This window comes from Pseudophryne corroboree, chromosome 6, assembly GCF_028390025.1.
Source record: "Pseudophryne corroboree isolate aPseCor3 chromosome 6, aPseCor3.hap2, whole genome shotgun sequence".
Lineage (NCBI taxonomy): Eukaryota > Metazoa > Chordata > Amphibia > Anura > Myobatrachidae > Pseudophryne > Pseudophryne corroboree.
Window position 1 is genome coordinate 66,928,963 of NC_086449.1, and position 22,196 is coordinate 66,951,158.

Sequence of the window (22,196 nt, forward strand, 5' to 3'; positions counted from 1 at the left end):
GGCCTCACACCCAGCAACATATTTTCGCCGTATACGGTGATAATGTTTAGCCGTCACGTCCTTCCTAGCCTTTATCAGCGTAGGAATAACCTCATCCGGAATCCCTTTTTTTCTACTAGGATCCGGCGTTCAACCGCTATGCCGTCAAACGCAGCTGCAGTAAGTCTTGGAACATACAAGGTCCCTGCTGCAACAGATCCTGCCCTAGAGGCAGAGGCCATGGGTCCTCTGTGAGCATTTCTTGCAGCTCTGGATACCAAGTCCTTCTTGGCCAATCCGGAACAATGAGTATTGTTCTCACTCCTCTTTTCCTTATGATTTTCAGCACCTTGGGTAAGAGAGGAAGAGGAGGAAACACATAAACCGACTGGAATATCCACGGTGTCACCAGTGCGTCTACAGCTATCGCCTGAGAGTCTCTTGACCTGGCGCAATACCTCTGTAGCTTTTTGTTGAGGTGGGATGCCATCATGTCCACCTGTGACAGTTCCCACCGACCTACAATCTGCGCGAAGACTTCTTGATGAAGTCCCCACTCTCCCGGGTGGAGGTCGTGCCTACTGAGGAAGTCTGCTTCCCAGTTGTCCACTCCCGGAATGAACACTGCTCTCAATGTGATTACGTGATTCTCCGCCCAGCGAAGAATTCTGGTGGCTTCTACCATCGCCACCCTGCTCCTTGTGCCGCCTTGGCGGTTTACATGAGCCACTGCGGTGATATTTTCTGACTGAATCAGAACCGGTTGTTCGCGAAGCAGGGTCTCCACTTGACTTAGGGCGTTGTATATGGCCCTTAGTTCCAGGATATTGATGTGAAGGCAAGTCCCCTGCCTTGACCACAGCCCTTGGAAATTTCTTCCCTGTGTGACTGCCCCCCACCCTCGGAGGCTTGCATCCGTGGTCACCAGGAACCAGTCCTGAATGCCGAAACGGCAACCTTCGAGAAGGTGAGCACTCTGCAGCCACCACAGGAGAGACACCCTGGCTCTGGGGGATAGGGTGATTAACCGATGCATCTGAAGATGTGATCCGGACCACTTGTCCAGTAAGTCCCATTGGAAGGTCCTCGTATGGAACCTGCTGAAGGGAATGGCCTCGTATGATGCCACCCTCCTTCCCAGGACTCGAGTGCAGTGATGCACTGACACCTGTTTTGGTTTTAATAGATTCCTGGACCAGTGTCACAAGCTCCTGAGCTCTCTCTATCAGGAGATAAACCCTTTTCTGGTCTGTGTCTAGGATCATGCCTAGGAGAGGCAGAAGAGCTGTAAGAACCCACTGCGACTTTGGAATATATAGAATCCAGCCGTGTTGCCGTTACACTTCCAGAGAAAGTGATACGCTGTTCAGCAACTGCTCTCTTGATCTCGCTTTTATGAGGAGATTGTCCAAGTACATGATAATAGTGACACCTTGCTTCCGCAGGAGCACTATCATTTCCGCCATTACCTTGGTGAATATTCTCAAGGCCGTGGAGAGACCAAACGGCAACGTCTGAAATTGGTAATGACAATCCAGTACCGCGATTCTGAGGTATGCCTGATGAGGTGGATAAATGGGGACATGAAGGTATGCATCCTTTATGTCCCAAGTCACCATAAAATCTCCCCCTTTCAGGCTTGCAATGACCGCTCTTAGCGATGCCATCTTGAACTTGAACCTATTCAGGTATATGTTCAGAGATTTTAAATTCAATATGGGTCTGACCGAACCGTCTGGTTTCGGGACTACAACATGGTCGAATAATAACCCCCTCTTTGAAGGAGGGGAACCTTGACCACCACCTGTTGAAGATACAATTTGTTTCCCTCTCGTGGGGGGAAGCCGGCAGGGCTGTCGGTGAGGGGGCATCTTCTCAAAGTCCAGCTTGTATCCCTGAGACACAATATCTATTGCCCAGGGATCTAACAGGGAGTGAACCCACTTGTGGCTGAACTTACGAAGGCATGCCCCCATCGGGCCTAGCTCCGCCTGTGGAGCACCAGCAACATGCGGTGGATTTTTGTAGAGGCCGGGGAGGACTTCTGTTCCTGGGAACTAGCTGTGTTGTGCAGCTTCTTTCCTCTGCCCCCGCCTCTGGCAAGAATGGACGCACCTCAGACTTTCTTGTTTCTTTATTCGAAAGGCTGCATTTGATAATGTTGTGCTTTCCTAGGCTGTGCAGGAATATAAGGCAAAATATCAGAATTACCAGCTATAGCTGTGGAGACCAGGCCCGAGAACCCTTCTCCACACAATCCTCAGCCTTCCATATGCCTCTTAAGTCGGCATCATCTGTCCATTGCATATTCTACAGGACACGTCAAGCAGAAATCGACATAGCTTTGACTCTAGGACCCAGTATACTCATGTCTCTTTGGGCATGTTTTATATATACATATCTCTTAAGACAGCATCTTTAATATATATATATATATATATATATATAGTAAGCATCCTTTGACCACCCTGAAGTACCGTATGATTGATCACGTACCGGCCTCTATCCGAGGTGGTGATCGGGATGGTAAACTGTTGAGATTGGAAGCACTATCAGATTAAACAATTCATTAATTGCAATACCATGTCAGTAATATACCTTCTGGAGTGTCCATGTAAACTGAAGTATATAGGGAAAACTAAAAGACCCCTTAAAATACGTATCCAGGAACATGTTAGGAATATCAAGAACAAAGTCCTCACCCATGCGGTTTCCAAACATTTCCACCTTTTCCACAACTCGGATCCAGAGACATTAACATACAAAGGCATTGAACTAGTAGCACTGGGAGCCAGAGGTGGAGACCTTTCCAATCTCCTTTCTAGGAGAGAGATGTATTGGATATACGAACTCAACACTCTACATCCGGAAGGTTTTAACGAAGGGTACGAGATAGCACCTTTTTTGTAATATAAGCTTCTCCCACCCTCACGCTCTTCTATACTCTCACTCCGCTTGATTATCACCACTTTGGTGGGGCACATCTGATCTAATGTTAATAACTCGCAATGTCTTTCACATGTCTATGAGCTCACCAGAGATTATCAGTGGAGAGATAGGCACCACTTTACTTATTACTCACCATCATGAGTCAATTTTACAACCTTTACTTCGAGCCCTCACATCTCCCACCTTGCCAGTTCCTTTGAGTCACCCCTCCATATTCCTATGAATACTGGACAAATATTAACATCATATGAACTGAGAGGACTATGTTTCCAACCTAGCCATAAATATTACAACCATACCTCCTTGGGGACGCCCAACACCGTCCGATCTTGGAAGCTAAGCAAGGATGGGCCCGGTCAGTACAAGGATGGGAGACCTCCTTGGGATACCGGGTGTTGTAATCATATAGGCAAAACAGGGGAAACTTCTGACAAACTCTCAGTGGACTACATACATATATGATTTTATTTGTTCCTTAGTACTTATTGACCTATTTTCACTGTCGGTAGCTATAACGTCATTACCCCTTCATCCACACCAGCATTCTACCTGGTTCCCTAAGGACTTACTACAGTTGCCAGTCCCATATCCCTCCCCTTGCCTTCCATTCACTCATATCCTAATTTCCTATCGTATATTTCACTTGAGCATTATATTTATATACATTTTTCATCTTTATTTTTATTTTCATGTTTATTTTTATTTTTATTTTTACATACTTGTATTTACATTTTTTTCATTTTTTTCACATTTTTTTCATTTTTTTCAATTTTTTCTATTTTATTTTTTATTATTTTTTTATTTTTATTTTTATTTTTTTCATTTTTCAGCTGCTCCTGTCCCTATACAAATGTCTACATGTGTAATATTTCATTCATCCTCTCTCATATATGCATCTGCTCGTTCGCATCTATATTCCTTATAAATAGGTTTTAGCTATTTCTCCCCATATATACAATTTATTTTTATTGTCCTCCGTTTTTATTGTTATCTGAATTAAGCATCTCTTTTCCCTCCATGTACCTGATGGGGAGCCACAACGCCTTTATAGACGCATTCACGTCTTTTGAAGTCAATTTCTCGGAAGCAATGTGACGTATTTCATATAACTAAACAAAAAGATGGCCGCCGCTCCAAGTAAGAAGCACTGTGACGTATTTCATATAACCAACCGAAAAGATGGCCGCCGCTCAAAGCAAGAAGAAAATGCAATAATTGTGTTCATCACGTCTGTGCCCACCAGGCGCATGCGCAGAAGCATTTCAAGGCCGCCGGACGTGGGGCGGAAGTGAGGCGGACTTTGGGGCGGATGTTGTCAGCAACAGCCTCCGGACCGGAAGTGGACTCATACACATGTTATTGATGTTTTAAACCATAATCAGGTCTCGTTTTAATTAGAAAATACATTAGCTATGGTCCCCACCTTATCCTCTTCAAACTTACCCGCACAGATTTGCATTTTTATCATAGACATGTTGTTTTCAATTAACTCAACAGGAAGTGATGTCAGCATCACTTCCCTAGTCTCAAGGCATAAATAGGTTCTGTCTCTAGCATTACAGTACCCTTTGATGAAGTCCATGAGGGACGAAACGCGTTGGGTGACATTCTGATCTCATCTTAAACCCTGCTAAGATAAGCTACTTCTCCTCACCTTTTCCTGCATTTTATCCTATGCATTTTTGCTTTTTTAAAGATTTTTTTAATGTTATTATGTACTTTTATGAATTTTTGATACATTTACTCTTGCTGTATTTTTTAGTCTAAACCTCCTCCCCTTTTACTTCTTTTTATACCAACCCAGCTACATTTTTATTATATTGTATTGCATGTTACCCCCCCTTTTTTTAGTGCTTTGTATTCCCATTATTAAATCTCACTTTTTTTATATAGTACCTGTTTTTCTCAATTATTGATTAGACACCTTGGTCGCTTGAATTACCTCATCCCCCCCCCCCTCCACCATTTTAGGAACTAGTAGGCATATATACCAGTGCTTACAATTTCTTTGAGGTACCTGAGCTGACGCCCTAAATTGCATAAGGGAGTGTCCAACAGGTGTTGTTCTGTTATTTATCACAGAGCTTATTTATTATTCCTATACTGTTGTCTATAAACTTAGATACTGTATTTGTGGCGCTGCCAGCTTCTTTTGCACACATCTTTCTCTTTGGTATTATTGCTTCCAGCTGCCTGGAGTGAACCAGTATTGAACACAGTATGTTTGGAATAAATGAACGCACTAATAAAAGGAGTAACCTCTGCCAAAAGATCTTCAATGAGACTCTTATCCCCGAAACTGTACCCACCTCTAATGACTTGGATAGTATGTTCTGGAACATTGAGAGACTACTGACCAAGGAGGTTAAAGCATGGTGGGACATTAGGGGGTTGGAACATTATGTTAGTGTCAATAGAGTCCCTAGGGGGCTCAGGATCACAAAACAGCCCACCTTTGGGAAGGATAACCAAGAATTCGTACAAGAATGGGACAAGACTCTACATAATTGTTCTATATCGCTCATGAAACTATTGATCACGGAGAAGAAACGCATTATCTCAGACCTAGAAGCTGACATTAAAGAGGCTGAGAATAAAATGGAAGTACATAAAGACAAGGAGGACTTCAGGATTAACGAAAAGGTGTTGAATAAAAAACTCGATCGCATTGAAGATGAGGTCATTAGAAACAAAGAAAAGAAATTCGCTAGAGACAGACACGACTATGAAAATAACATGATTAAGAATTGGAGCCGTTTTTCTGGAGGAGGCCACATGGCTCCCCAAGGCAGAAGGGAATATTGGAAAACGGTTCCCAGGAAACCCAATGGTCCTAGGAACAAAAACAAGGAGACTCAGGAATCTCATCATTTTGAAACTAGTAACAAATTCACAACACTACGGAGACTCGATTCCAACACTGAGGAGTCTTTTTTATCGAAAGGTACGAACCACCACCACCGAGATACCAAAACACCGGCAAGAACGAAGAATACGTCACCACGCAAAAGAAGACTGGAAGACGAAGAGGATGTCGGGGAGGTAGGAGGGTCAAGACTGTACAAAAGACGAAATCTAGTCTAGAACAACCCTCACCCAAGGGCATCTTCAATTTGTCCAGCCATAATTTGACAAATCATGAGACCACACTGCTTAATAAAGGCCTTTCATTCGCACCTACAAAGGGTATGAATAAATTCGAGGTTTTTATCGATCTTAATAAATTCATAAGGAAAATTACCCTTAAACGACACTTTCTGAAAAAAGAAGATGCGGTGATACAAAACTATGAACAATCGAAATCAGGCTTGAAACCCACATCTAAATTCTACCCGTTGGAATCAAAAGGTCACCATGTGGGTCTATTTTATGAGTTGGTTAAGAAGGATCTGTGTGATGCTAACATTCCATCTATAAAGGAGAAGAATCTCTCCAACAGGGAGACGGAAGCAATTAAAAAGTTACAAGAAAATCACAACGTAGTTATAAAATCTGCTGACAAAGGGGGGGGGTTGGTCATTATGGACAGAGAAGCATACGTCACTGAAGCACTCAGACTATTAGGGGATCAGACATCTTATGTGCCACTGTCCTGTGATCCGAAAGAACAGTTTGTGGAAGATCTGAGGGAAATGCTTCTAAAAGCCTTCAGAAAGGAGATACTTACGAAGGATGAATACCAGTATCTCCTTAATTCCAACCCCACTACCCCCATATTTTATTTTCTCCCGAAAATACACAAGTCTATGGACAAACCTCCTGGTAGACCAATTGTGGCTGGTATTGACTCTTTGACATCACACTTGTCGGAGTACGTGGACATATTCCTGAGGAAGTATGTAATGGAATTACCGGCCTTCCTGAAAGATACTACATCTGTCTTGAACCTTTTGGAAACATTACAATGGAAGGACACATACAGGTGGGCCACAATAGACGTGCAATCCCTGTACACCTGTATAGAGCATGATAAGGGTATTGAGGCATGTAACAATGTTCTTTCTTCGGATCCTGAAATTACAGAAGACCATAGACTGTTTTTATGCGAGCTCATGAATTTTATACTCAAACACAATTATTTTACCTTTTTAGATGTGTTTTATCTTCAAATATGCGGAACCGCCATGGGCACGATCTTTGCACCCAGCTTTGCAAATTTGTTCATGGGGCATTGGGAAAAGGAATTCATTTTTAACAATCACCCATACCAACGAAACATCATTTTTTACAAACGCTACATAGATGATATCATTTTAATATGGGAAGGTGACCAGTTATGTTTTAATGAATTTTTAACGTATATTTCAACTAATACCATGAACCTCAAGTTCACTGCCAATGTAGATACAGAACGTATTGAATTCCTGGATCTAATTTTAACACACTCAGGAGAGGAAATCATCACAAGTAACTTCATAAAGAAGGTAGACATGAACAGCTACGTTCACTACAAGAGTAATCACCGCAAACAATGGAAAGACAATACCCCCTTATCCCAATTCACAAGAATAACACGCAACTGCAAGAAGACCGAGGACAGGGATCAACAACTTGAAGTGTATAAAGGAAGATTCAAAGACAAGGGGTACCCGATCCGACTCTTGGAAGAAGCCACCATCAAGGCTAAAGCTGCAAAAAGAACTGATCTTCTCAAGTACAAATCCAAAAACACCAAGGAAGACACAGTGAAATTCGTCACAACATACAGCAGACACGAGAATCTCATTAAGAAGGTCCTCAAGAAACATTGGAATGTACTCCTCATGGACCCCATACTGAAGAATTACCTCATCAAAGAGCCACAAATGGTCTTCCGCAAGTCTCGGAGTCTTAAAGACACATTAGCTCCTAGCATGTTGAAGAATCCACAAGCCAAAAGCATAATGCCGAAATGCAAAGGAAGCTTCAAATGTGGGAGATGCAACATATGTAGATACCTCCATCCAAACAGAAAGTCCTTCCAAAATACCCAAACCCAAAAAGACTATCAGATTAAACAATTCATTAATTGCAATACCATGTCAGTAATATACCTTCTGGAGTGTCCATGTAAACTGAAGTATATAGGGAAAACTAAAAGACCCCTTAAAATACGTATCCAGGAACATGTTAGGAATATCAAGAACAAAGTCCTCACCCATGCGGTTTCCAAACATTTCCACCTTTTCCACAACTCGGATCCAGAGACATTAACATACAAAGGCATTGAACTAGTAGCACTGGGAGCCAGAGGTGGAGACCTTTCCAATCTCCTTTCTAGGAGAGAGATGTATTGGATATACGAACTCAACACTCTACATCCGGAAGGTTTTAACGAAGGGTACGAGATAGCACCTTTTTTGTAATATAAGCTTCTCCCACCCTCACGCTCTTCTATACTCTCACTCCGCTTGATTATCACCACTTTGGTGGGGCACATCTGATCTAATGTTAATAACTCGCAATGTCTTTCACATGTCTATGAGCTCACCAGAGATTATCAGTGGAGAGATAGGCACCACTTTACTTATTACTCACCATCATGAGTCAATTTTACAACCTTTACTTCGAGCCCTCACATCTCCCACCTTGCCAGTTCCTTTGAGTCACCCCTCCATATTCCTATGAATACTGGACAAATATTAACATCATATGAACTGAGAGGACTATGTTTCCAACCTAGCCATAAATATTACAACCATACCTCCTTGGGGACGCCCAACACCGTCCGATCTTGGAAGCTAAGCAAGGATGGGCCCGGTCAGTACAAGGATGGGAGACCTCCTTGGGATACCGGGTGTTGTAATCATATAGGCAAAACAGGGGAAACTTCTGACAAACTCTCAGTGGACTACATACATATATGATTTTATTTGTTCCTTAGTACTTATTGACCTATTTTCACTGTCGGTAGCTATAACGTCATTACCCCTTCATCCACACCAGCATTCTACCTGGTTCCCTAAGGACTTACTACAGTTGCCAGTCCCATATCCCTCCCCTTGCCTTCCATTCACTCATATCCTAATTTCCTATCGTATATTTCACTTGAGCATTATATTTATATACATTTTTCATCTTTATTTTTATTTTCATGTTTATTTTTATTTTTATTTTTACATACTTGTATTTACATTTTTTTCATTTTTTTCACATTTTTTTCAATTTTTTCTATTTTATTTTTTATTATTTTATTATTTTTATTTTTATTTTTTTCATTTTTCAGCTGCTCCTGTCCCTATACAAATGTCTACATGTGTAATATTTCATTCATCCTCTCTCATATATGCATCTGCTCGTTCGCATCTATATTCCTTATAAATAGGTTTTAGCTATTTCTCCCCATATATACAATTTATTTTTATTGTCCTCCGTTTTTATTGTTATCTGAATTAAGCATCTCTTTTCCCTCCATGTACCCGATGGGGAGCCACAACGCCTTTATAGACGCATTCACGTCTTTTGAAGTCAATTTCTCGGAAGCACTGTGACGTATTTCATATAACTAACCAAAAAGATGGCCGCCGCTCCAAGTAAGAAGCACTGTGACGTATTTCATATAACCAACCGAAAAGATGGCCGCCGCTCAAAGCAAGAAGAAAATGCAATAATTGTGTTCATCACGTCTGTGCCCACCAGGCGCATGCGCAGAAGCATTTCAAGGCCGCCGGACGTGGGGCGGAAGTGAGGCGGACTTTGGGGCGGATGTTGTCAGCAACAGCCTCCGGACCGGAAGTGGACTCATACACATGTTATTGATGTTTTAAACCATAATCAGGTCTCGTTTTAATTAGAAAATACATTAGCTATGGTCCCCACCTTATCCTCTTCAAACTTACCCGCACAGATTTGCATTTTTATCATAGACATGTTGTTTTCAATTAACTCAACAGGAAGTGATGTCAGCATCACTTCCCTAGTCTCAAGGCATAAATAGGTTCTGTCTCTAGCATTACAGTACCCTTTGATGAAGTCCATGAGGGACGAAACGCGTTGGGTGACATTCTGATCTCATCTTAAACCCTGCTAAGATAAGCTACTTCTCCTCACCTTTTCCTGCATTTTATCCTATGCATTTTTGCTTTTTTAAAGATTTTTTTAATGTTATTATGTACTTTTATGAATTTTTGATACATTTACTCTTGCTGTATTTTTTAGTCTAAACCTCCTCCCCTTTTACTTCTTTTTATACCAACCCAGCTACATTTTTATTATATTGTATTGCATGTTACCCCCCCCTTTTTTTAGTGCTTTGTATTCCCATTATTAAATCTCACTTTTTTTTATATAGTACCTGTTTTTCTCAATTATTGATTAGACACCTTGGTCGCTTGAATTACCTCATCCCCCCCCCTCCACCATTTTAGGAACTAGTAGGCATATATACCAGTGCTTACAATTTCTTTGAGGTACCTGAGCTGACGCCCTAAATTGCATAAGGGAGTGTCCAACAGGTGTTGTTCTGTTATTTATCACAGAGCTTATTTATTATTCCTATACTGTTGTCTATAAACTTAGATACTGTATTTGTGGCGCTGCCAGCTTCTTTTGCACACAATATATATATATATATATATATATATATATAGTAAGCATCCTTTGACCACCCTGAAGTACCGTATGATTGATCACGTACCGGCCTCTATCCGAGGTGGTGATCGGGATGGTAAACTGTTGAGATTGGAAGCACGTTGGATTTACCGGTTAGGTACCATCTATCCAAGAGGACTCAATAAGTCCCAGGGACTTAATTGTTTTCTATAAAGAATATAGCCACTTTAGCCTCCCTCTCTGTATATTTAGTTCGCCATTATAGCTAGCCATACGTGTTTGTTTTCAGACGTAATTGTTACTGCTGCTAATTCAACCAGTACTTTTGATTTTGCACCATCATAGACTAAGTATTAATATTATTCTGTGAGCATATATAAAAACTAATATTTCTTTAAAACAAGGGAGCAATAGGCAAGAGCATGAGCATGCAGGGCCCAATATATACCTCTAGCACTTTAGGTACCATTATTGTTCTTTTGGACACCATGTTATGTTCTATTTGTGTATGGTGTTGATAGTATTATAACTTGTCTATATGCTAAAACGATGTACTGCTAACATTTTGTTTCAAGTATAAATGCCACATTGGATATTGAGAACTTATCCATTCTACACATTATATATATATATATATATATATATTGTAGCCATAGATGTACATCGATTACGACTTATTTATGGTATTTGTATCCGCCGGCAGCACTTGTTATTTCAACTTGTTCCTTTGGCAACCCGCCTGTTCTGTAAATGTAACTATGGTGATGGTGTGCACACACGGGGTAAGTGACGTAGGGTGACGTCACTATAGCTGCTCCAGACGGAGCGGGCGGCGTCCCGCCCGCCACACGCGGCATGAGCACAGGGTGATTAGTAGTCCTTAAAGGTAAGACTTTTTTGTATGTGTTTAAAACCTGAGGAAAATGCCTTAAAAATAAAACGGCATTGAAACGTTGTTTTACTAAACTGCCTATCTACGAGATTTATTTAACAAGACTCCAGGAGTGCCACGTTCGTTGGTTGTGTATATATACATATATATATATATATCTATATGTATACTAGGGTCTCAATCTCCGCTGATAAGGTACCTGTCCACGCTGCCACAGCGCTATAAACCCATGCCGGCATAATCGCCGGTCTGAGTAGTGTACCAGAATGTGCACGCTATCTGCAGGATCCCTGAGAATAGCTAGGGCTACCTTCTGGGCAAACGTGACACCCTAGGGGAAGATTCCCATCACATCCTGGCCCTAGTGGGGAAAGGATATTGCCTGAGAATTCTTTGTGGGAAGCTGCAGTCTCTTGTCTGGAGATTCCCGCTTTTTCCTCATGAGAGGAGGGAAATTTACCTCAGCTTTCTTCCCCTTAACATGTGTACTCGTGTCAGGGACAGAGGAGTCATCAGTGATATGCAAATCATCTTTTATTACAATAATCATATAATGAATACTTTTCTGCCATTTTGGCTGTAACTTTGCATTATCGTAGTCGACACTGGAGCCAAACTCCGTGTCGATATCAGTGTTTATTATTTTGGATAGTGAGCATTGTGAGACTCTGAAGGTCTCTGTGCCATAGGGACAGACATGGGTAGATTTCCTGTCTGTTCTCTAATCTTTTGTGCAATAAATTCACCTTAGCACTTACACATATCCAAACAGGTGTCAGCGTTGTCGACGGAGACACCATCTCACACACATATTTGCTCTATCTCCTCCTTAGGGGAGCCTTTTACCTCAGACATGTCGACACACACGTACCGACACACCACACACACAGGGGATGCTCTATTTGAAGACAGTTCCCCCATAAGGCCCTTTGGAGAGACAGAGAGAGAGAGTATGCCAGCACACACCCCAGCGCTATATGACCCAGGAATCACACAGTAAGTGTTAACCCAGTAGCTGCTGTATATATTGTTTTTACGCAAATTTTATGTGCCCCCCCTCTCTTTTTCACCCTCTCTATCGTGCTTCTGCAGGGGAGAGCCTGGGGAGCTTCCTTTCAGCGGAGCTGTGGAGAGAAAATGGCGCTGGTGAGTGCTGTGGATGAAGGCCCCGCCCCCTCAGCGGCGGGCTTCTGTCCCGCGATTTTGTGTAAAAATAATGGTGGGGGCTCATGCATATAACAGTGTCCAACTGTATATATGCTGCTTTTGCCAGGAGGTACTTAATTGCTGCCCAGGGCGCCCCCCCCTGCGCCCTGCACCCTACAGTGACCGGAGTGTGTGGCTTAGTGTGGGCGCAATGGCGCACAGCTGCAGTGCTGTGCGCTACCTCATATGACAGGAGTCTTCTGCCGCCGATTTTGACGTCTTCTTGCTTCAACCCGCCGGCTTCTGTCTTCTGGCTCTGCGTGGGGGACGGCGGCGCGGCTCCGGGAACGGACGACAAGGTCAGGTCCTGTGTTCGATCCCTCTGGAGCTAATGGTGTCCAGTAGCCTAAGAAGCGCAACCTAGCCGCAGTTAGTAGGTTTGCTTCTCTCTCCTCAGTCCCACGTAGCAGAGAGTCTGTTGCCAGCAGAAGCTCTCTGAAAATAAAAAACCTAACTAAAATACTTTCTTATTAGCAAGCTCAGGAGAGCTCACTAAAATGCACCCAGCTCTGTCTGGGCACAGATTCTAACTGAGGTCTGTAGGAGGGGCATAGAGGGAGGAGCCAGTGCACACCAGTAGTACTAAATCTTTCTTAGAGTGCTCAGTCTCCTGCGGAGCCCGTCTATTCCCCATGGTCCTTACGGAGTCCCCAGCATCCACTAGGACGTTAGAGAAAAGGTTTATAGAGATATTATTTCAACACTATCCTCAGGTGGTATTCATGTGACCGGCAGTTGGGAGACCGACGGTCACATGACCTCCACCAACCTCCACGCCCCCTCACTATCACGATGGTCAGCATGTCGACCAACAGGGACTACTTCCACTCGTAGGTTTCCACGACACCCACTCGCCCCTCCCCGCTAGGATCCCGGCGTCGGTATGCTGACCGGCAGTCTCCTGAATGCCGGTCAGCCATACTACACCCCTATCCTCCAGTCTACATGCAGGATAGATCTCTCCGAGTATATACTATGTCATAATTACTATCACGTTTAATTTTACTTTGACATTAGTTTAATTTGTATGAAGGATGTTTGTTATTAGCCTGGTAAACAATGTGATCTCCCGGGGACTTATTTAATAACATGGCGTGAAGGACAAGTATGTGCTGTAACCTATAGCAACCAGCTATTATAATGTATAATACATTGTGGCTCTTGAACGGTTGTGAAACTACAAGTCCCAGCATGGACTCTCACAGATTTGCTAATAAGGAATGTTAATACTGTGGTAGGGTATGCTGGGATGTGTAATTCTACAACCGCTAGAGAGCCACATGTTGGCCAGGCCTACTCTTCTGGATAGAAATATCTTTCTTGTACTAGTTTCAGCACCTGCATGGGCAGAAGTGCTGCCTATTACAGAGCTCAGTAGTGGAAGCACCATCACCATTGTCTGTTATTATATTGCAGCACTAGTTCCAGGGAGAATGTGCCCCCAAGTCAACTTGTCAGACCTCTTCTGTCTTTATCAAGATTGATTTATATGAAACACTTGTCACATTCAGAAAATAAAAACGGACTCCCTTGAAAGGGTATTGTCATGATAGACGTTAACTTATGAACTGTGCTACAATCAAGATCTCTAAGCGACTCTGCATATGGGTGGTCATTCCGAGTTGTTCGCTCGTTGCTGATTTTCGCTATGCTGCGATTTGCTGCTTAATGCGCATGGTACGCAGCGCGCATGCGCTTAGTTATTTAACTATAAACTTAGCAGTTTTGCTGTTGTTCGTGCGGCGCATTTCAATCGCACTGCTAATCGTGAGTGATTGACAGGAAAGGGGCGTTTCTGGGTGGTAACTGAGCGTTTTCCGGGAGTGTGCTAAAAAAACGCAGGCGTGTCAGGGAAAAACGCAGGAGTGTCTGGAGAAACGGGGGAGTGGCTGGCCGAACGCAGGGCGTGTTTGTGACGTCAAACCAGGAACTAAACGGACTCATCTGATCGCAATCTAGGAGTAGGTCTGGAGCTACTCAGAAACTGCAGCAAATTATTTAGTAGCAGTTCTGCTAATCTTTTGTTCGCTATTCTGCTATGCTAAGATACACTCCCAGAGGGCGGCGGCCTAGCGTTTGCAATGCTGCTAAAAACAGCTAGCGAGCGAACAACTCGGAATGAACACCCTAATTAATACATATTTATCACTTGCTTTATTCAGAACATTTAAATTGATTCTCTCCTGGGTGACTTCTCTGATGTCTATCAAGCTGTTCCTTCCAAGTAAAACACTTACTACATTCAGAGCATTTATATGGTCTCTCTCCTGTGTGAATTCTCTGATGTCTGTCAAGCTGTATCTTCAAGGTAAAACACTTGCTGCATTCAGAGCATTTAAATGGTCTTTCTCCTGTGTGAATTCTCTGATGTCTGTCAAGCTGTATCTTCAAGGTAAAACACTTGCTACATTCAGGGCATTTAAATGGTTTTTCTCCTGTGTGACTTCTCTGATGTGTAATAAGATGGAACTTGTCCGGAAAACACTTGCTGCATTCAGAACATGTAAATGGTTTATCTCCTGTGTGAATCTTCTGATGACTAACAAGTTGGATCTTTTGGGTAAAACACTTGCTACATTCAGAGCATATAAATGGTCTCTCTCCTGTGTGAGTCATCTGATGTGTAATAAGATGAGACTTCTGAGAAAAACACTTGCTACATTCAGAGCATATAAATGGTTTCTCTCCGGTGTGAGTCCTCAGATGTATAATAAGTTGGACCTTGTCAGGAAAACATTTGCTACATTCAGAACATGTAAATGGTCTCTCTCCTGTGTGATTCCTCTGATGTCTGACAAGATCTGATTTACGTGTAAAGCATTTGTCACACTCAGAGCACAGATGTGGTTTCTCTCCTGTGAGACTCATCGTGTATTAGATGAGAAAGACTTAGCTGTAGAAGGTTTCTCCTATACAGAAAATGAACATAGCCTGTATGTTTACTCCAGAGGTGGTACAGTTGACGTCTTTAGTTGGTCTCTTTTCACAACTTCTAATCTTGCTCAATTGTCCTGTAGTAGAGTTAAGTAAAAATAGGTAATTGAGCTTTTATGATAGAAATATTATATTATATAAGGAACATGATGTATTTTTATTATACAATTACAACCATCACTAAATCACTGACCATTGTGCTTGATAACAGACTAGCAGTAGCAGACACGCTGACCGAAGGAATGTGATATGCAACACTAATCAGCTGTGTCATATTAATTATAAACTACTACTAAACAGCAACAATTGTAACCAAATAGTGCAAAAGTGAATGAATAAAATGCGAAGCACAACATGTGATGCTTCAAAACGGAATGATGTGTCTAATCATGATATTGGGAAACACACTAACCCTATCAGAAATTAACAGAGCACAATGAGATACACAAAGCATTGTGTCTGGTTGCAGGACATTACCTGAGCTCTGCTATACACCAGTGACCAGTGGAGCGGACTAGTATATGATAGGGGAGTCACAGATCAGACACTGCATATATGGAGGATCTCATGTTAGGCGATTGTTCATGTAAGAAACATTCATCTTCTGAACGCTGAAAAAAGGAGATTTATGGTAGACTTACCATGGTTAAATCTTTCTGCGAGGTACACTGGGTTCCACAGGGAATACATTGGGGTGTAGAGATGGTTTTTGATCCAGAGGCATTAACAGGCTAAAGCTTTAGACTGTCCCATGATGCATTGCGGTGCCTCCTCTATATAACCCCGCCTCCAGGCACTGTGAGCTCAGTTTTAGTTAGTTAACCAGTCCAATGCAGGTAAAAGAGAAGGCAGATGTTAGTCACATAAAACCACGTTCTCACGACAGGAGAAGGGACCAGCGGCTAATGTCATACAAACCCAAAGAAGCTAAGTGCGTCAGGTGGGGCACCCTGTGGAACCCAGTGTACCTTGCAGAAAGAGATTTGACCATGGTAAGTCTACCATAAATCTCCTTTTCTGCAGCAGGGAATACATTGGGGATGTCCTAAAGCGGTTCCTCAAGGGATGGGACTCACCTTATCGGGTATGAGAACCCGGCGTCCAAAGGAAGCATCCTGGGAGGCGGATGTATCAAAGGCATAGAACCTAATGAACGTATTCACTGAGGACCACGTAACCACCTTGCACAATTGTTCTGCGGACGCGCCACAGTGGGCCGCCCAAGAAGGTCCAACAGACCACGTAGAATGGGCCTTATAAGCAGCAGGAGCCGGGAGCCCAGCCTGCGCATAAACTTGTGCAATCACCATTCTAATCCATCTGGCCAAGATTTGCTTATTCGCCTGGCAGCCACGTTTGTGGAAACAAAAAAGTACAAAAAGGGTATCTGACCTGCTGATAGAGGCAGTCCTCTTCACATAAACACGGAGAGCCCTTACAACATCCAAAGGCCGCTCTTTGGAGGATAAGTCAGAAGAGATGAAGGCCGGAACCACAATCTCTTGGTTAAGGTGAAAAGATGACACCACTTTAGGCAAGTAACCTGGGCGAGTTCTCAGAACTGCCCTGTCACGATGGATTATCAGAAAGGGTGGATGACAGGACAAAGCGCCTAAGTCCGACACCCTCCTAGCTGAGGCAATGGCCAGCAGAAACAGGACGTTGGCTGTGAGCCATTTAAGGTCTACCGACTAAAAGGTTCAAATGGAGACTCTTGCAAGGCATTCAGGACAACAGACAGATCCCATGGAGCCACAGGAGGGACATAGGGAGGCTGAATCTGCAGTATGCCCTGGGTGAATGTATGAATGTCAGGAATAGACGCAATTTTCTTCTGAAACCACACCGACAAGGCAGATATGTGAACCTTGAGGGAGGCAAGTTCTAAATCCAGGCCTTGTTGCAAAAAAGACAGAAGCCTGGAAGTACTAAACTTGAAAGCATCGTAATTCTTAGCAGCACACCAGGTGAAGTAAGAATTCCAGACCCTATAATAAATACATGCAGAAGTCAGTTTGCGGACCTTTAGCATAGTTTGGATAACCGCCTTGGAGAATACTTTGGCCCTCAGGAGTGAAGCTTCAAGAGCCATACCGTCAAAGCCAGTCTGGCCAGGTACGGGTAGACGCAAGGGCCCTGAAAAAGGAGGTCTGGGCATTGAGGAAGTAGAAGAGGACGCTCTATCAATATAGACCCTACAGGTCTGAGCACAAATGCCATCGGGGGCCACGCTGGAGCGACTAGAAGTAGTATTCCTCCTTCTTGCTTGAACTTCCATAGTACCCTGGGCAGGAGTGACACTGGAGGAAACATGTAGGGCAGCCGAAAGTTCCATGGAATTGCCAGTGCATCCACGAACGCTGCTTGAGGATCCCTTGTCCTTGATCCGAAGACCGGAACTTTGTGATTGTGTCGAGACGCCATCAGGTCTACATCTGGTAGGCCCCACTTGTCCACTAGGAGTTGAAAGACTTCTGGATGAAGACTCCACTCTCCGGCGTGTACGTCCCGATGACTGAAGTAGTCTGCTTCCCAGTTGAGGACCCCCGGAATGAACACTGCCGATATAGCTGGCAGATGACGTTCTGCCCAATAAAGGATTTTTGATACTTCCATCATTGCCATGCGGCTTCGAGTGCCGCCTTGATGATTTATGTAAGCCACCGTGGTGGCATTGTCTGATTGTACTTGAACAGGCCTGTTCTGTATCAGAGGAAGGGCAAGAGTCAAAGCATTGAATGCTGCCTGCAATTCCAGAATGTTTATCGGGAGGAGAGATTCCTCCCTGGTCCACCGACCCTGGAGAGTGTTGCTCCAGCACCGCACCCCAACTCCACAGACTGGCGTCCGCAGTAACGAGAACCCAGTTGGGAATCCAGAAGTGACGGCCCCTGCTCAACTGTTGGTCCTGTAGCCCCAGCTCAGTGAGAAACGAACCTCTGGAGTCAAGAAAATAATTTGAGACCTGATCAGATGAGGCAGGCCATCCCACTTGTAAAGGATTAACCTCTGTAGAGGGCGGGAATGAAACTGAGCATACTCTACCATGTCGAACGCCGACAGTTTCAGGACTTTCTCTGAAGACAGAAACAGTCTTTGGCTGTGTGTGGCCAGCAGTGCCTCCAGGTGCACCATGCTCCGAGCAAGGACCAGAGAGAACTAGTTCCAGTTGACGAGCCACCCGTGGGCTTGTAGGAAGTTTACAGTCAGTTGTAGATGACTGAGAAAGACATCTTGGGAGTTCACCAGGATCTGCAAGTCTTCCAGATATGGCAGGATCCCGATTCCCTGACGACGCAGATAAGCAGTCATCACAGCCATAACCTTGGTGAAGATCCGAGGTGCTGTGGCCAGTCCAAACGGCAGAGCCCGGAATTGATAAGGAAGGTTGCAGATATTGCTGATGCGACATGACAATAGGTATATGCAGATAGGCATCTTGTATATCCAGGGATACCGTATAATCTCTGGGTTCATGGCCAGTACAACTGAGTGCAGCGTTTCCATACTTGGACACTCTCACAAATTTGTTCAGTGATTTGAGGTGGAGTATAGGCCAGACAAACCCATTCGGTTTTGGGACTAGAAACAGGGTCGAGTAGTATCCTCTGCCTCTCTGGGACAGGGGGACCGGCACTATCACTCCTGTATCCAGGAGGGAACGCACAACCAGGTGTAGAGCTTGCGCCTTCAATGGATCCGAAGAGACAACCATCGGTCGTAACTGGCGAGGGGGATGTCCTTGAAAGAGACTGCGTATCCGTGAGATGACTTCTCGCACCCATGCGTCTGAAGTGGTCGTTAACCAGACCTGGGTGAATTGCAGAAGTCGGCCCCCCAGCCTGGTATCCCACAGGGGGAGGCCCACCCCGTCATGCAGCAGGCTTGTCTTGCTTGGAAGCAGGCAGCCCAGGATTGTTTTGCTTTGGGCTTTTAATGGATTTGGGAGCACGAGCATATCTCGGGTATGCCTCACCTTTTGCTTTCCCTTGAGGTCGAAAGGAACAAAAAGTGGTACTCTTTGCCTTCTGTGTAGAAGGATTCGTTTTTGGGAGAAATGCAGTCTTAGCAGCCGCTAAGTCAGTCACAATCTTATTCAGATCCTTCCCAAACAAGACGTCTCCCTTAAAAGGGAGTACCTCCAAGGTCTTTTTGGAGTCTAGGTCCACCTTCCATGACCTCAACCACAGAATTCGATGAGCCAGGATGGACGTAGTTGATGCCTTGGCCGCTGATACACCTGCCTCAGAGGACGCCTCCTGAGTGTAATGGGAGGTGGTGGAAATACGAGACAGATATTGTCTGGCAGTGTCAGATATATCCTGAGGCAGCTCTTCCTCTAGTGCCTGAACCCATGCTTCAATTCCTTTTGCTGCCCAGGAGGCTGCTATAGTGGGTCTATGTACAGCACCTGTAAGGCAGTAAATAGACTTCAGACATCCTTCGACACGCTTATCTGTTGGTTCCTTCAGTAAGGCGACAGTTGTGACAGGCAGAGTAAATGACACCACAAGACGGGTGACATGGGAATACACTGGCGGTGGATTTTCCCACTTGTTACACAACTCAGCAGAGAGAGGATAACGAGCTAGCATCTTTTTAGACAGGGAGAATTTATTTCCTGGAGAAGACCAGGGTTTCTGATGTATGTCTACCAAATAGTCAGAATGTGGTAAGACTACTTTACTTACCTTCTGACGTTTAAATTTATCAGGCTATACCAGGTCGGGGACATCAACTTGCATTGTAGTTTCCTCGTCAGAAGCGACTGTATCAGTGTCTGATGGATCAGTATACTCCCCATCCTCATCAGAGGTATCATCTGAGATATTAGTGGATTGTGATGAGGAGGAGGAGGCCCGCTTAGATGACCCCTTGACCGCAGAGGCACGTGAGGTAGGTTTTTGTCTAACCAAAGATTGATTCAATTGTTGTATCTGGGTTGACAGAGTATCCGCCCAGGGCGGATTAACCATAGGAACAATATGGGCCTGCCATGGCACAGGGGGTCCCATAGGGGGCGTAAAGAGTGTCACAAGCGTATAAAGCATATTGGAGAACAAAGCCCAAGGTGGCTCCTGATTGGTTACAGGATCAACGGGCTGACTGGGAGATATATGGCACATATTACACAGACCATCATTCAAAGCTTCCCCCTCAGGCAAATCCCTGGTGCATGTGCTGCATGATACAGGAGCATCCACGGATTTCCCGCCCTTTGTGTTAGACATTGCAGTGAATGTAACCGCAGAGCGTATGAGTATGAAACAGCCAGAGTACAAAACCTGCGAATAAATCCCCTAGTATGCGACAGCGCACACAGTAAACAGCACAAGCGTCTAAATCCGGTACTATGGGACTGCGTACACAGTACACAACACCAGCGAATAAATCCGGCATGATGTTACTGAGTACACAGTAGAATACACTTAATGGTAAATACTGTGCAGCACTATATATGAGACCTTGACATACCTGGTCCTAGGATACAGAATACAGTGATAGATATAGCTGGGATACACTGAAAGTGAAAATCACACAGCAGATACAGGCACACACATTCACAGTGACAATGCAGATAATTATTTTAGTCAGACAACAAAACTGCACTGGACTAGATATATAACAATGCGCAGTCTGAGACCAGATGTATATCAGAATACTCGTACAATATATTCTGGTAGCGGTACATTTGTTCTTTACTAACGCTGTCTTAAAATGACATGTAGAATACATAAGTGTCTGTAGAATCAGTGCTGATAAATCAGGTGGATTTACAGAGGAGACCTTGCCCTGCAGTCCCGGAGACCAGTCACAGCTACTGTGAGAAGATGGCGCCCAACGTCTCAGTCAAGAAGTAAGGGAGAGAGTGTGAGGCAGCCCCAGGGCGGGAACACCAGCAGTAGATGGCGCCCGCAGCTCGGGAAGGGGCTACAGGTCAAGCGCCTTATCCCCTATGCTGGTCCTCACCACCTGGTACTATGGAGCCTTATTAAAAGGAGATTTATGGCAAGACTTACCATTGTTAAATCTCTTTCTGCGAGGTACACTGGATTCCATAGGGAATAACATCGGGGTGTAGAGTTGGATCTTGATCTGAGGCACCAACAGGCTAAAGCTTTGACTGTTCCCAGGATGCACTGCACCGCCTCCTCTATATCCCCGCCTCCAGGAACTGGAGCTCTGTTTTGTTAACCAGTCCAATGCAGTAGCAGGTAAGAGACACGGTAGATGTTAGCCACAGAGAACCACGTTCTCACGACAGAAGGTACCAGCGGCTAATGCCACACAAACCCAAAGAAGCTAAGTGCATCAGGGTAGGTGCCCTGTAGAATCTGGTGTACCTCGCAGAAAGAGATTTAACAAAAGGTAAGTCTTACCATAAATCTCCTTTTCTGCAGCGGGGAACACTGGTATTCCACAAGGAATAACATTGGGGAAGTCCTAAAGCAGTTCCTCATGGGAGCGGATGCACTGTAGCGGGCACAAGAACCCGGCATCCTGGGAGGCGGAAGTATCGAGGGCATAGAACCTGATGAACGTGTTCATTGAGGACCATGTAGCCGCCTTGCACAATTGTTCTACGGACGCGCCACAGCGGACCGCCCAAGTAGGTCCAACAGACCGAGTAGGATGGGCCTTAATAGCAGCAGGAGCTGGAAGACCAGCCTGCGCATAAGCTTGTGCAATCACCATTCAAATCCAT

General features: G+C 44.2%; 2 pseudogenes; both read left to right on the forward strand.

The window, feature by feature from the left end:
• The first annotated feature begins 3,213 nt into the window (after window positions 1-3,213).
• On the forward strand, window positions 3,214-3,332 carry LOC134936922 (5S ribosomal RNA; annotated as a pseudogene).
• A 5,265-nt stretch (window positions 3,333-8,597) lies between these two features.
• LOC134936923 (5S ribosomal RNA) lies at window positions 8,598-8,716 on the forward strand (annotated as a pseudogene).
• The last annotated feature ends 13,480 nt before the right edge of the window (window positions 8,717-22,196 follow it).